We start from the raw sequence: 11,150 nt of genomic DNA on the forward strand, positions 1-11,150 counted from the left end.
CCCTCGGAGGAAAGGCTGGGCGGGGGGGGGGGGGCGTGAGACAGGTTTATGAAGTGATGCCTGGGGTGGAGAGTGCTGACCAAGAGAAACGTTCCTCCCTCTCTCAAAAGACTGGAACTTGAGGGGGACACCCAATGAAGCTCATGGGCAGGAGATTCAGGCGGGAGAAAAGGAAATGCCTCTTTACACAGAGAGTGAGTGATTCATATGTGGAAGTCCGTCCAGTGGCTGAGGGGAGCCTCCATGCTCAGAGGCAGTCAACCTCCGGGCCCCAAAGCCAGGGGGTCCTCCTACAGGGGGCTCTTTTCAAGAGGGCGGCTTCTGGAATGAATGGATTCAAATGCCTGAAGGCTTGCAGGTCTGCCCCAATTAGAAAAGAGAAAGAGATCCACCTCCCTCCAGCCTGCTGGCCAGAAAGGCAGCTGCGCGCAGGGGAGGGGGCCAGGAGAGCAGACACGCCCCCCCCCAAGAAAGAGGAGGGTGGGATGGTGAAGTTGCTGGCCAAGGAGAGCTGGAAGGCACAAGCCAGACCTCACCCCACCCCCTCCAACCACGCAAGCCCACCTGGGGCAGGGGCAGAGAGGGGCCCATTTTGTATTCGGCTCCCTCCTTCCACACAGGGATCCATCAACAGGCAGGCAGCGACTGACTCTAGCAAACAGGGCTCTACGGCAGGAGGAAAAGACACGCACACACCACCAACAACAACACAGCAATATTATACATGTTGGTTGCAAAACCATCTGTAAAGAAGCAGAGAACGGGAAATGCTACAGCGGGCCCACCCACCGGTGACTTGTCCTCCTGCTGTTGCTGTTGAAGGGCCTTAAAACCCCCCTTGGTGGGGCTCCCCTTCTGGGGTCACCTGAGGCCTAGGCAGAGGGGCAGGAGAAGGTGGCCAGGCAAGGAGAGGGGGAGGCCCTGCCCCTTGCCTAGGCCTCAGGTGACCCTAGAAGCGGAGCCCCACCAAGGGGGGTTTTACGGCCCTTCAGGGTGGACAAACTGGGACCAAGTACTCAACGAATCTTCCCGTGACAAATACTCAAACAGAAAAGGTGTTTCTGGAATACAGATACTGAGCCTGCTTCGGCGGGGAGGGCAGGATATAAATCAAATCAAATAAATAATGCAGATTTTACAAAAAAGAATCATCATGTTTCCCACCCAGGATATGCTATGCAACAGTCCCAGTCTCTACATCCAACCAAGCCCAACTTTTCCTCCACATATACAACTGCTGACAGCATCTCATGTCGCACCACAAACCCACCAAAGAATCACAGCAGGTGGCTTTCACAAAGGATGTCTCTGTGGAAACAGACAGTGGCTATAGACAGCTGTGGACATAGACTATCATGGAGTCTGTAACTGGTTGACAGATCACACCCCAAGAGTGCTTGTGAATGGGTCCTCATCCTCTTGGAGAGGAGTGACAAGTGGAGTGCCTCAAGGATCTGTCCTGAGACCTCTTGTTCAACATCTTTATCAATGATTTGGATGAAGGAATAGAGGGAATGATTATTAAATTTGCAGATGATACTAAATTGGGAGGGGCTGCAAACACAGAAGAAGACAGAAACAGGATACAGGATGACCTTGACAGCCTGGAAAACTGGGCTAAAATCAATAAAATGAATTTTAACAGGGATAACTGTAAAGTTCTGAATTTCAGTAGGAAAAATCCAAAGCATGGTTATAGGATGGGGGAGACTTGCCTGAGCAGTAGTATGTGCAAAAAGGATCTAGGGGTCTTAGTGGATCATACGCTGAACATGAGTCAACAGTGTGATGCGGAGGCTAAAAAGGCAAATGCAATTTTGGGCTGTATCAACAGAAGTCTAGTGTCCAGATCATGTGATGTGACGGTATTGCTTTACTTTGCTCTGGTAAGACCTCACCTGGAGTATTGTGTTCAGTTTTGGGCACCACATTTTAAGAAGCTGGAAGGGGTCCAGAGGAGGTCAATGAAGATGGCGAGGGGTCTGGAGACCAAGTCCTATGAGGAAAGGTTGAAGGAGCTGGGGATGTTTAGCCTGGAGAGGAGGTGGCTAAGAGGTGATAGGATCACCATCTTCAAGTACTTGAAGGGCTGTCCTATAGAGGATGGTGTGGAATTGTTTTCTGTGGCCCCGGAAGGCAGGACCAGAACCAATGGGTTGAAATTAAATCAAAAGAGTTTCCGGCTCAACATTAGGAAGAACTTCCTGCCCGTTAGAGCGATTCCTCAGTGGAACAGGCTTCCTCGGGAGGTGGTGGGCTCTCCTTCCTTGGAGGTTTGTCTACAGAGGCTAGATGGCCATCTGACAGCAATGAAGATCCTGGTAATTTAGGGGGAGGTGTTTGTGAGTTTCCTTCATTGTGCAGGGGGTTGGACTAGATGACCCTGGATGTCCCTTCCAACTCTAGGATCCTATGATTTGTGAACTTGGCTTGGGAAGGTTCAGTCTGGAGGAGAGGAGGTGGCGGGGTGGGGGACAGGATGGCTCTCTCGCAGTCTCTGAAGGGCTGCCCCCTAGAGGAGGGCAGGGAGCTGTTCCTCTTGGCAGCAGAGGACAGAAGTCGCAATCATGGGTCTAAATAAAGGGCAGGAAGGTAATACTGGCTGGGTATTAGGAAGAACTTTTTTGCACTGAGAGTTGTTCAAGAGTGCAATGGGCGACTGAAGGAGGTGGTGAGCCTCCCCTCCCCTGCAGTCATGAAGCAGCAGCTGGACAAACACTTGCTCTAGGGGCTGACCCTGCCCTGAACTGGGGGTTGGACTAGATGTCCTCTGGGATCCTCGGATTTTCCTGCTGCAGACCAGAGCTGCAGACCCCCCCAGCCCTGGAACCACCTCCCTGCTGCCTCCTAGGAGGGGAGCCCATGGGGGGACTTGCTCCAGATGTGCCTGGGATTCAGGAAAAGGGAGGCTGCACTGTGCTTCCCGCTGTGTTGGTGGGCACAGAGCTCTGGCCCAGGGATCCATGCCAGGGGGGCTGCTTGAGCTTCCTCTCGGGGGGGGGGCAGCTGCCCCAGTAGAGCAGGCGTGGACACTTGGCTTGGAGAGCGGCTGGGCTGCTGCCCCAGAGCTGAAGGGTGCTGCTGCTTCTAGGGGGAAGGAGGGGTCCTGACCTCGGCCAGTGGGTTCATAAGGAGGTTCGCTGGCACTTGGCGAAGGAGGCTGCAGGGGTGGAGAGTGCAGCAATCGAGCAGAGCGCTCGGCAGGAGGAAGGAGGCTATTTCTGCAGCTGGCTAATTGCTGCCTGCCTCTGTGCCTGAGAGGAAGCCAGAGCCTCCCTGGGAAAGGCCTAATGACAGCCTGCAGGAGTTTCTCCATGAGCCGCTCAGCAGGCCTCTCCTGTCTGGAGGAATTCAGTGGGGGGGAGGGAGTTGCTCCACCCAGTTTCTCCTCTGGAGGAGGCCTCCCGTCCCTCCTCTTCCTTTTCCTCTTCCTCCTGCCTCCCAAGTCCTCCTCTTTGTGCCCCTGCTGCCTCCTCCTCTCTGCTCCTCTTTCCCTGAGTCAGCAGAACCACTCCTCTGCGGGGGGGGGGGGATCTTGCCCTCTGGGCCTGAAGGGCAACCCTTGGGGTCCTCTTGCAAAGGAAGGAAGAAGGTGGGCCTCCCAGCCTCACCGTCCTCCTGCTGCACAACTGCCAGGAGCCCCCTTTGTCTGTGCCCACAGGCAGTTCAGGGGTCCAGGGGGCGACCCGAGGGGGGCGAGGGCCTGGCTGGCCTGGCCCCTTTGGCGGGGTGCCACAGAGGGCAGCAGATCTGCTCCAACTGCCCGTCTTCCGCAAGGGAGGGGGGTCTCCAGAGGCCCTCTTGGCCTCAGTGGCCTCCACTGGGGGCTCCCAGAAGCCTCCACAGAGGCCTGGCCTTGTGGGGCTGGGGCAGCCAGGGACTTCCCCCCCCCCCGCCACCTGCTCCTCTTGGGCAGAAGCAGGTCAGCTTGAGCAGCACAACAGCCTCCCCCCTCCTGCTCTCCTGGGGTCGGCTGAGCCAGCTCAGAGAGCTAAATGTGGCAGGCGGAAGGTAAGGAGCTTATGCCGCCTGCCCAGAGGGATCCTGTTAAGGGCTCCTGATCTCCCTGCTGCTCTCTGGCCTTCTCCCCCCCCCCCCAGCCTGGCCTGGAGCCCAAGGAAGCCGGGTGGGGGGTAAGGGGAAGGAGAGGCCTCCCTTTCCTCCTGGCCCCGCTCTGAGCCTTCAGCTGGCTGCCGGAGGAGGAGGGGACTCAGCACCAGGCAGGGGGCATCCAGAAGGGAGAGAGGTGGGGCTGGCTGGCCTGTGTCAGAGATGTCCAAGGAAGACCTGGCCATGCACACACTGCTGGTGCTCCTGCTACCTTCCAGGCACACTCCAGAGCGCCAGGCTGGAGCCCCCCACACTCCCCCTCGCAGAGAGAGGCATCCCCGGCTGTCTCTGAGAAAGGCGAGCCCAGGAGGAGTGCACTGACTGAGAAGGCTGCCACGGGGCAGGGGATGGCATGGCAAGAGGGGATCTCTGCCAGGCCAGACCCCAGCGGGCAGGGAAATGGGGGGGGTGAGCAGTTGCTACGCCATCCCTCCTGCCCCTGAGCTCAGAGGGGGGTCGGTTTCCCAGCAGAAAGGGGCCCAGTCTGGGGGGGAAGGGATGGCTGGTCAGAGGGCTGCCCCATAAGTGGGTTTAGCACTTGTGAGACCGAATGTCAGGACATGTCGTTTGCACTGGTCCTGTTTAATCCCTTTGGCCACTCCTAGAAGATTTCAGCCTTGTATCTTTCAGTGCTAATTTTGTTTCTGATTTTTGAATCATGGAATCCTAGTGTTGGAAGGGACCTCCAGGGTCATCTAGTCCAACCCCCTGCACAATGCAGGAGATTCACAAACACCTCCCCCCGACACACATACTCCCCCAGTGACCACTGCAGGCTCCAGGCCCAGAAGATGGCAAACAAAAACAAAACCCCTCCAGGATCCCTGGCCAAACTGACCTGGAGGAAAACGGCTTCCTGATCCCGTTTCTTTTTCCAGGAGAATCAGTTGGGTGTCCTTGGAGGTCTTCCGCATCCAGCAGCAGCTACTGCAGTTTTAATAGCTTCTGGACCCTCAGCTGAGTTTGGGGGCGGTGGGGGGGATGTCCACAGGAGACTTTTAGGCTAGGAAGAAAACCTCTGCACACCTCCTGGAGCCCTCCTCCACACGGGGATTCTGCAGAACACAACATCCATCTGGCAATAAGGCTGCTGGGGAAACACAACACTTCCAGAACAGAAGAGCCGCTTTGCAAATGGATGTTCCGCACCAACTGTATGAAAACAGCCCTGCGTTCCTTTGTCCCTCTGACTCGGGAGCTTTGGCTCTCAAGAACGCTCAGACCCTGGGAATCTTGCTGGTTCCTCTGGTGCTGCTGGACTCAAGTCCAGTCACTGGTCGCTTCTTCAGGTACAGCTAGAATGTGAGTCCATCTGTCCTCGTCACTTGGAAAGCAATTTCAGATGCCAAATTACATTAGCAGGCAAATGGCAATTGCAGGTGAAGGACAAAAGCAGGCTAGATCAGACTAGGTGTGATATGCAGAGGGATAGCAGGTGTGGGGAAATCAGGAAACCTTGGTCTCGATTCAGTCCAGGAGGATTCCTTGTCTTGAGCTTCATTATCAATTGCAAATCAGCCATCTCCCTTTCTAATCTCCCTTGTAAGAGAACTGCTACTCTTAGATCAGCAACTGAGTGTCCTGGAAGGTTAAAAAGTTTCCCCACTGGTTTTGGAGGGCTGTGGTTGCATAAGACTGCACAGCAACTGAAGAAGAAGATGATATTGGATTTACGGTATATCCTGCCCACACCAAATCTCAGAGTCTCAGAATGGTCACAATCTCCTTTCCCTTCCCCCCTCACAACAGACACCCCGTGAAGTGGGTGGGGCTGAGAGAGCTCTCCCAAAGCTGCCCTTTCAAGGACAACTCCTGCCAGAGCTATGGCTGACCCAAGGCCATTCCAGCAGGTGCAAGTGGAGGAGTGGGGAATCAAACCCGGTTCTCCCAGATAAGAGAGCTCTGGCTGACCCAAGGCCATTCCAGCAAGTGCAAGTGGAGGAGTGGGGAATCAAACCCGGTTCTCCCAGATAAGAGAGCTCTGGCTGACCCAAGGCCATTCCAGCAGGTGCAAGTGGAGGAGTGGGGAATCCAACCCGGTTCTCCCAGATAAGAGAGCTCTGGCTGACCCAAGGCCATTCCAGCAGGTGCAAGTGGAGGAGTGGGGAATCCAACCCGGTTCTCCCAGATAAGAGAGCTCTGGCTGACCCGAGGCCATTCCAGCAGCTCCAAGTGGAGGAGTGGGGAATCAAACCCGGTTCTCCCAGATAAGAGAGCTCTGGCTGACCCAAGGCCATTCCAGCAGCTGCAAGTGGAAGAGTGGGGAATCCAACCTGGTTCTCCCAGATAAGAGAGCTCTGGCTGACCCAAGGCCATTCCAGCAGGTGCAAGTGAAGGAGTGGGGAATCAAACCCGGTTCTCCCAGATAAGAGAGCTCTGCCTGACCCAAGGCCGTTCCAGCAGCTGCAAGTGGAGGAGTGGGGAATCCAACCCAAGTCTGTGCACTTAACCACTACACTAAACTGGTGTCACTTGCGACACATTGCCTGCCTCACTCCAGCTTGCATTTCAGCTCGAGGGTTTCATGACCAGCGGGGACCTGCTTGTGGGGCATGCCTGGCAGCCGGCAGGACGGTCTTCTTGGGGGCTTCTTGGCAGACAGCAGCTCTTGGTGTTTAATTTTTTTTTTTTAAAGAAAATCAGAAGCCTTGGGCCACTCTCCTCTTACAAGCCACACCCAACACATCTGCACAACAGCTGTAGCCTCTCTGACTGTGGGTGGGTGTTGCTGCATTGTGATATTTAAGGGAGGAGGAGCCAGAAGGTCCCCAGGTGGGTGCTCCCGGGAGCCAGCCAGGTGGCGCATGGGCCTCGTGGCAGTCCCTCCATCAGCGGCCAGTTAATTCCAGCTGCTGGTTGTGCCCAGCAAAGCCTTCCGGGACCAGGAATCCACCTATCCGCAGGGCAGTCCCTCCTGAGGGGCTCCCCTGTGACTCCCCCCTACCCCCGCCCCGCTTTGGGAAGCCCCACCCTGCAACCACAGAGCTGCCCAAACATTCATTCTCTCTTGTGGCTCCCATCTCTTGTGTGTCCTGCAGAAAGTGTGAAGCAGAATTGTCCCGGAAAGGCATTCTGACAAAGGAAACCAGACTGTAGCTGGAATGCTGGTGAAGGAAATGGGCTGCCGCTGTTTGTGGGGAGGATCCCAGGGCTGCTGACTTTGGCAATCTGCCTGCTTGAGTCTCCGGGAGAAAAGCAGCCAGTTTCTAGAGATGGGGCTGCTGAAACTCCAGCTGACCAGTGGAATGAGCTACACCTCCTGATCCTAGAAGCCCTGCTCTTCGGGGGGCTGGTGGGGGCTGCCTGGGAAAAGAGCCCAGAGCTGGAAGGAACCTCTGGGGTCATTCAACACCTGCACAATGCAGGAAGCTCACAAATACCTCCCCCCCATGCACACACACATCCCCAGGGACTCCCGCTCCATGCCTGGGAGAGGACAAAAATGCCCTCCAGGATCTCTGGCCAAACAGGTCTGGAGAAAAATTGCTGACTGACCCCAAAGTGGTGAACTGCATTTCCCTGGGAATGTCAGAAAAGGCCAAGAGAACTAAGCCCTCCCTGCCCTCCTGCTCAGGATCTGCCTAATTCACAGGATCTTCATTGCTGTCAGGTGGCCATCCAGCCTCTGCTGAAAAACCTCCAAGGAAGGAGAGCCCACCACCTCCCAAAGAGGAAGCCTGCTCCTCTGAGGAACCGCTCTAACCATAGAATCATAGAATCATAAGAGTTGGAAAGACCTCTAGGGTCATCTAGTCCAACCCCCTACACAATGCAGGAAACTCACAAACCCCTGCCCCTCAGTTCACAGGATCTTCATTGCTGTCAGATGGGCATCTAGCCTCTGCTGAAAAACCTCCAAGGAAGGAGAGCCCCCCACCTGCCAAGGAGGAAGTCTGTTCCACTGAGGAACTGCTCTAACGGTCAGGAAGTTCCTCCTAATGTTGAGCCGGAAACTCTTGATTTATGTTGTTGGATATGTTGTCAAAGACTTTGGATTTCATTTCAACCCATTGGTTCTGATCTGCCCTTCTACGGCCGCAGACAGCAACTCTGCCCCAAGGACTCAGTTGCTGTTTTCCTTATCTGGGAGGGGCCGCAGCTAAGCAGTAGAGCTTCTGCTTGGCACACACAAGGTCCTGGGTTCAGGTCCCCCCTCCCCCCTGGATCTCTAATGAAAAGTACCCAGCAGTAGGTGCTGGGAGAGACCCTGGAGAGCTCCTGCCCCCAGACTGAGTAGCCGGTGCTGACCTCGATGGATGGGGCAGGGCTCTGATTCAGTCCCCTTGAGCTGGGGGGCTCCTGGCTACAATCAAGCCCTGGGAAAAGACTGGCACCTCTCAGTTCTTAAGCTGGAAGCAAGTCCTGCCAGTGCAAGTGTGGAGGGGTGGGTGCACACACACACACACACACACAGAAAGCAAATCAATCACCAGAAAGACAGATTCAGATGGGGGGCTGAACTGGTCTGAAGCAGCTGAAGGAAATTTGAGTCGAGGGGCCCCTTGAAGACCGACCGAGCTCTTTCTATTCAAGGTGCACCTTCAGTCCCCAGACAGCTCCCTCCTGCCCACCACCTCCCCGGCTGCTGGAGGGGATGCCCAAGAATGGCTGCTGATGAGACAAAGGCGGCGAGGGTGGAAAATGCCCAGATGGATCTCCAGACAGGGATCTTGCCTCGTGCCCAGTTGCCCCTGCTCAGCTCCCCGCTTGGCGTGCCAGGCCTTTGGCAGAGAGCCCCACCAGCCAAGCCCCACAGCAGCTGGAGAGCAGCCGCAGGGCAACTGAGGAGAGGCCTCACCACCGCCCGGCCTGGGCTGGAGGGCAGCCTGGAAAGGCATTTCCTGCCCTGTGGAGCCACCCAGGCGGGGCTCGCTGGTGTCTTTGTCCCAAGGACAGAAGGAGGGGGGAGCGGGTCCTGTAGACTCCCGTGTCCAAACAGGAAGGGGGGGCTGCGCACGGAGGAGCCTCACTGAGCCAGCAGGCAGAGGAAGGCACATCGTGGGAGGAGGGCGCAAGCCGGGAGAGGCGCATCCCCAGCAGATGCAAAGAAGAGGGCCGACCAGGCCTGCCTTCTGGGGCTCAGCAGTTGGCAGGGAAAGGAGAGGGGCTCTGGGGACCGCCCAGCCCAGATCCCCACACCCCCCCAGCTCTTGGGAGGCTCCTAGGGGCAGGAAGAGGGTGGGGACTAGGGGGAGGGGGGGAGGGCGCTCTAAGCTTTGACCTGGAGGGGGGAGAGGAGAAGGGGGCACCTGGGTGAGCTGCAGACGGGGTGCCAGGGGGACTACAGCTGCCTCTGAGTGAGATGCCAGCATGGAGGGGGATTGCCCAGCCAGCCTGCATATCCGCGGGATCATTGGGTTACATATTTTATCTTCCTCTCTGCTTCCTGTGTGTCACCCTGGCCAGGCCATACGATAAACAAATAAGCAACGGTGGCTGCAGCCATGCCAAGCCAAGCCCAGCAGAAACTTCCAGACTGGAAAACACACTTCCACTCCCTGATGCCAGAAAACCCTCCTCATCCCTCTGGAAACAGATGGCTCTTCAGTGGGGGGGGAGCGGTGGGAAGAGGCAGCTGCTGAACAGCGGCGGGGGGGCAGCTGTTCCCCCACACCACCTGCTGGATCAGGCCAGTGAGGTCCAGCGTGGAATTGCTTTCTGTGGCCCCAGAAGGTAGGACCAGAACCAGTGGGTTGAAATTAAATCAAAAGAGGTTCCGACTCAGCATTAGAGAGAACTTTCTGACCATTAGAGTGGTTCCTCAGTGGAACAGGCTTCCTCCTTGGGAGGTGGTGGGCTCTCCTTCCTTGGAGGTTTTGAAACAGAGGCTAGATGGCCATCTGACAGCAATGAAGATCCTGTGAATTGAGGGGAAGGGGTTTGTGAGTTTCCTGTATGGTGCAGGAGGTTGGACTAGATGACCCTGGAGGTCCCTTCCCACTCTAGGATTCTATGATTCTATTCTATGATTATCACATTGCCCTCCTCTGCACTTCTTCCAGCTCTGCGGTGTCTTTTTTGAGACATGTGACCTGAACTGGGCACAGCATTTCAAAGTAGGCTGCCCCAGAGACCCATAGAGGTGCATTCTAATATTGGTTGTTTGGCTTGCAGTCTCTTTCCCAATAACCTCCCTGGGTCCCCATCCCTTCTCAGTTTGAGTGCAAAGCCTGGGGACCCTGGAGGACACTGGCAGTGTCCCTGGGGACACTGGCAGTGTCATGACCCCTGAGGAAGAGGAGCTGGAAGGGTTAACAGACCTGGAAGAGTTGCCAGCCAGTTCCTCAGCTGAACAAAGAGCAGCTGGCCCATCAATCACTCTCCAGGCACCAGTGTCAGCTGTGGAGGATCAATCTCCTCCAAGCTCTCCTCCTCCCATCTCAAGAGTTTGAAGCAGGCTCCGGAAAGAACTTTCAGAGCGAAGACATGAGGCACACCGATGCTTCAGATCAGCCCTGAGTTCTAGCAGAGTCACTGCCACCCAGGGAGCAGGCTGATTGAGACTCCCATATAGCTCCCACCCAGAACCTGGTAACCTTGTGGAAGCAACAAGTCTATTCTCTGGCTTGCATCCGCCCTCCTTCCTGATCCTGACCTGCTTGATTTCCTTGGCACCCTGACCTTTTGGCTTTTGGACATTGACTTCTGATTCCGGTTTGTGATTCTGCATTGGTGACTTGGCTCCTGCTTGACTTCCCAGACTTTGACCATGGACTTGCCTTGGACTCCTGCCTGCCTGCCTGCCCCTTGAGAACGTGACAGATTGCTTCCACCACAAACTCACTCCACAAGATGGATGAGGAGGCAAGCGGAGGCTCTGGGCAGCTAGCAGCCTTGCTCACTCAGGTACAGCACCTCACTCAAATGGTGACTCACCTGCAACAGCAGCAGCAAGCTACTGTCGCTGCCCCACCCAAGTGCTCTGGTGCTTTCCCCAGAGAAGTTCATAGGGAAGGTGGAGGAGTTTCCTGCATTCCTGGCACAGTGCAAACTGTATGTTGAACTACATGCCAGAGACTTCCCCAGCGACCAGACCAAGG

The sequence above is a fragment of the Heteronotia binoei genome, chromosome 6 (genome assembly GCF_032191835.1).
Source record: "Heteronotia binoei isolate CCM8104 ecotype False Entrance Well chromosome 6, APGP_CSIRO_Hbin_v1, whole genome shotgun sequence".
NCBI lineage: Eukaryota > Metazoa > Chordata > Lepidosauria > Squamata > Gekkonidae > Heteronotia > Heteronotia binoei.